The following is a 5,111-nucleotide window of genomic DNA, read 5'->3' on the forward strand; positions in this document are numbered from 1 at the left end:
TTTTTTTGCTGCCTGTCCTGGAACTCACTCTGTAGACCAGGCCGGCCTCAGACTCACAGAGATCTGCCTGGCTCTGCCTCCCAAGTGCTGGGATGCTGTAGATATCGCTCTGTATGCTGTGAATGTGTTGCTCTGATTTGGTTGATAAATAAAACACTGATTGGCCAATAGCCAGGCAGGAAGTACGGTATAGGTGGAAAAGCAGAGAAGAGAATTCTGGGAAAAGGAAGGCTGAGTCAGGGTCGCCAGCCAGACACAGAGAAAGCAACATGTAAAAGCACCAGTATGCCATAAGCCATGTGGCAACTTATAGATTAATAGAAATGGGTTAATTTAAGATATAAGAACTGCCACGTTCATACAGTTTATAAGATATATAAGTCTCTGTGTGTTTACTTGAGTCTGAGTGGTTGTAGGAGCCGGGTGGACACAGGAGAACTCCAGCTACATTAGGATCAAAGGCGTGTGCCACCACCTCCTAGCTGTTGTTCAATTTTCTTTTTTCTTTCTTTTTTTTTTTTTTTGCTATTTCAAAATGCTTTATTTTTACCTAGTCCCAAGACTTGGGAGGGGCTCCAGAGTGGTTACAAAGCTGCCTAGAGGTTCGGGTGAAGGTCCTGAGGCTGGCTGGTGCAGAGCAGAGGAGGGAGCCCCTTGGAAGGTGACGCCTCCTAGTCATGCTTGAGAGTGAGCCTCTCGAAGAGGTACTCGCCCAGAGATGGCGAGGGCATACCAGTCTGCGCTGGCTGCGGCCCAGCCACCCTGCCCAGCCACCCTGCGGAGGTTGGTCAGGTGGTTGCCCATCTTCTTGATGAGCTTCACCTCCTCATCCAGGAAGTGGTTTTCCAGGAAATCACAGAGGTGAGGATCTGTGCAAGCAGAAGCCAGGGCATGAAGATCCAAGAGGGCCTGGTTCAGATTCTTCTCCAGGGCCAAGGCAGCTTCCATGGCCTCCTGGGATTTACCCCACTCATCTTGAGACGGCTTCTGCACATCCTGGAATAGTGCGCGGCCTCCGCGTTTGTTCTGCATCTTGAGCAGCTGCTCTGAGCCCTGGCGCTTCTCCTCGGCCAATTCGCAGAAGAAGTGGCCTACATCCCGATCAAAATAGTAGCCCAAAGAGAGGTAGGTGAAGGAGGCCCGCAGGTGCAAGTTGACCAATTGGTTCACTGCAGACTCCACTTCGGTGGAATAATTCTGACGAACCTGGGAGCTCATGACTGATATGCAGTATGGAGCTAACCGCGGAGAGACGGTGCTGGCTGGTCCTAGGAGCCGAAGGCTGCGAGGAAATGGTCCCAGAGGCTGCCACTGGAGACAATGAAAGGCGGCTGGAAGCTAACAAAGGAGTCCCCGGGTCTGCTCTGTCCAAACACTGTTGAAGCAAGACACAGACACGCGATCTCCGGGGCGCTGCTCTGTTGTTCAATTTCCTAAAGGTCTTATAATAAAAAAAAAAAATTAGAACCAGATACTGGGGTAAATATCGAAAGATCAGAGAGACAAAGGAACAAGCCACTGCCATGTCTTACCTCTAGGACTCCTCAGTCTGAAAAGGCTTCAGTTCCTGTCTCCTCACACCTTATATACCTTTCTCCACCCAGCCATCACTTCCTTCCTAGTGCTGGGATTAATGGTGTGTTGCTTCCCAAATACCGGGATTAAAGGTGTGAGATCTCAAGTGCTGGGATTAAAGGCGTGTGACTCCCAAATATTGGGATTAAAGGTGTGTGCCAGCACTGCCTGACTCTATTTCTGTCTAGACTGAATCAATCTCATGTAGATCCACAGAGATCCAGAAAGATCTTTGCCTCTTAGTACTAGGATTAAAGGTGTGTTCCACCACTGCCTAGCACCTGTGTTTAATCTAGTGGCCTGTTCTGTTCTCTGATCTTCAGGCAAATTTTATTAGGGTACACAATATATCACCATACACAGCTGTCTGTGACTCCAGTTCCAGAGGATCTGACACCTTCACACAGACATACATGCAGGCAAAACACCAATGCACATAAAAAAAAGTAGTTAAAAAAAAAAAAGAGTTGCTGTGGTCATGGTGTCTCTTCAAGGCAATATAGACTAAGACAGAGCCCTTTGAAAGACAATCCTGGCCGGGTGGTGGTGGCACACGCCTTTAATCCCAGCACTGGGAGGCAGAGGCACACGGATCTCTGAGTTCGAGGCCAGCCTGGGCTACCAAGTGAGTCCCAGGAAAGGTACAAAGCTACACAGAGAAACCCTGTCTCAAAAAACCAAAAAAATAAAAATAAAAATAATTAAAAAAAGAAAAAGAAAAGACAAAAGAAAGAAAGACAATCCCTCTTTAGCTCTACAAATTTGATACAAATTGATTTAAGGGAAATTCCAGGATCTATAAAGTTCTGAGACAAAAATTTACTAACACTTAACACCAACCCAGTTGTTGAAGGTTTGGGTATGTACTTAAAAATATAGGCCGGAAGGGCTGGAGAGATGGCTCAGAGGTTAAGAGCACGGACTGCTTTTCCAGAGGTCCTGAGTTCAATTCCCAGCAACCACATGGTGGTTCACAACCATTTGTAATGAGATATGATGCCCTCATCTGGCCTACACTCATACATGCTGTATACATAATAAATAAATAAATAAATATTTAATATATATATTTTAATATATATATAGGCCGGAAGCTGGTCAGTGGTGGTGCACGCCTTTAATCCCAGCAGTTGAGAGGCAGGGCCAGGTGGATCTCTGTGAGTTTAAGGCCAGCCTGGTCTACAGAGCAATATCCAGGACAACCAGAGATACACAGAGAAACCCTGTCTCAAAAAAACAAAACAAACAAACAAAAATGTAGGCCGGGCTTAGTGGCATGTGCCTTTAATCCTAGCACTCAAGAGGTTGAGGCAGGCAGATATTAGTGAGAGCAAGTTCCAGAACAGCCAGGGCTACACAGAGAAACCCTGTCTGGAAAAAACTAAAATCAGAAAGAAAATGTAAAAGCAAGCATTGCTGCCGAGTCCTCAGCAATACCAAAGCAGCAGTACACACTTGGGGTGGTGTATTAGTTACTCTTGCGCTGCTGTGACAAAACACCATCGCCACAGACAACTTAAGGAAGAAGGAGGTTGTCTGGGCTTCCATCTCCAGAACGAGAGTCCATGACGACGGTGGAGGCATGGCAGCAGATGGCCCGAGCAGGGAGCTGAGAGATGACACCTTCAACAGCAAACACAAAGCAGAGAGAGAACAGGAAGTGGGACAAGGCTATCCACTCTCAAAGCCCACCCCAGTGATACACTTCCTCCAGTAAGGCCAGGCATCCTGAAGGTTCCTTTACCTCCCCAAACCACACTGGGATCCAGTGTTTACATACCTGAGCCAATGGGGACATCGCTCACTTAAACCTCCACAGGTGTGTTATATTTCTGCCTGTAATGAGGCTTGTGCTCCAAGGGCTTGCAGGTTCAACTGAGATCTCTTTGCCTGGATCCAGGGAATGCTGCTCCATGTGTATGGTGAGAGGGGCCTGGATTTTTAGGAATTTCTTCTGGTAAGAAAAACTGAACAACTTTCTACCCAGTTGGCTTGAAGAGGGCAATGGGTATTTAGTCAAGTTCCATGTAGCTCCAGGATGCCATTTTATCTAAGTCACTTGAACATTCTTGGATTTTAATATCTTTGGGGTTACAGGAACCAATACCCACCAAACCCAGGGTTTACTAAACACTAGAGTGTGGCATGGACAAGACAGGAGGAGGGAGAATGGGTGGAGTGGACTTCACAGGAGACACCTTAAGTGAGCCAGCTCCCCTGACCCCCCATTCCCTCCTCCCTCTTTTTCCTTTCCTTCCTTCATGTCCCCATCCCCCAGCTCAAGACAAGATCTCACTATGTAGCTCAGGTTAACCTTTAACTTGCTATGTATCCAGAATATCCTTGAACTCCTTATCACCCTGTCACAACCTCCTGAGCACTGGGATTACAGGATTGTGGCGCCTGCTGTGCTCCGACTTCCATTTTAAAATGTCATCCCGGGGCTGGGAATGCAGCTCAGGGGTACAGCGTGTGACGACCTAGTCCAAAACCCAGCAACAGAATGACAGGGACAGGGGAGATGAGTGTAGAGGGGGAGTGCTTACCTCCCAGGTTCAGTCCCCCCCAAGGAGAAAGAGCCATCAAGGGTGACCCCTGGGGCTTGGGGCTAGCTCAGTCAGGCAGAGTGTATGCTTATGGTCTGTATGTATGAACCAGATGAAGGCACACTAGGTTTGACATATCTGATGGACGTCCAAGTGGAACAGAGGACTGACATCTGCAACTCAAAGGGGCAGTCTGTCTGGAGTGGGCCCAGCTCTGCAGCATTTGGATGGCATTTGAATTCCTGGAACTGGATGAAATCACCTGGGTTACAGAATCTAGAAAAACCAGTATGAGGAGAACAAAGAGTAACAGAAGGAAGAGGAGGGGGAAGAAGAGGAGGAGGGGGAAGAAGAGGAGGGGGAAGAAGAGGAGGAGGGGGAAGAAGAGGAGGGGGAAGAAGAGGAGGAGGGGGAAGAAGAGGAGGAAGAGGAGGGGGAAGAAGAGGAGGAGGGGGAAGAAGAGGAGGAAGAGGAGGGGGAAGAAGAGGGCGTGGGAAACAAAGAGAAGCCGTGGAGTACCAGGCCTGGGGGCAGGACTGTCATCCACTTACTTCAGAGGAGGTGGCTACAGGTCCATGATCAAGGGCTCTGTGGATCTATTTCCTCTGAGGAAGGTGGGGAGGAATCTGTTTTAGGCTTCTCATCCAGTGTCCGGTTATTTACTGAGAGATACATTTCTTTAACCTCTGACTTCATGCTCTCACAGCACTCTCCCTGTGCGCAAACACATGTCTCTGTCCAATTTCCACTTTTCATAAGTATTCTATTAATTAGATTAGGGCTCATCCTAATGACTTCATTTTTAACATGATCATCTGCAGAGAAGGAATTTCCAATAATATCAACTTGTAAGAACTGGGTGTTAGAGGTTCAGCATCCTATTTATAGAAGGCATAATTCAACCCCTAAGAATTCAGAGACTAGATTGGAGGCTGAGTGTAGGTGGGGCAGGGTGAAGGCCATCTTGAAGTAGCTTTAAGAGAGCGTGGG

General features: G+C 47.7%; 1 pseudogene; it reads right to left on the reverse strand.

Moving 5' to 3' along the window:
• Positions 1-592: 592 nt before the first annotated feature.
• Positions 593-1,433, reverse strand: LOC128109381 (ferritin light chain 1-like; annotated as a pseudogene).
• Between the last annotated feature and the right edge of the window lie 3,678 nt (positions 1,434-5,111).

The sequence above is a fragment of the Peromyscus californicus genome, unplaced genomic scaffold, assembly GCF_007827085.1.
Source record: "Peromyscus californicus insignis strain IS unplaced genomic scaffold, ASM782708v3 Scaffold_14__1_contigs__length_90479793_seg_2, whole genome shotgun sequence".
NCBI lineage: Eukaryota > Metazoa > Chordata > Mammalia > Rodentia > Cricetidae > Peromyscus > Peromyscus californicus.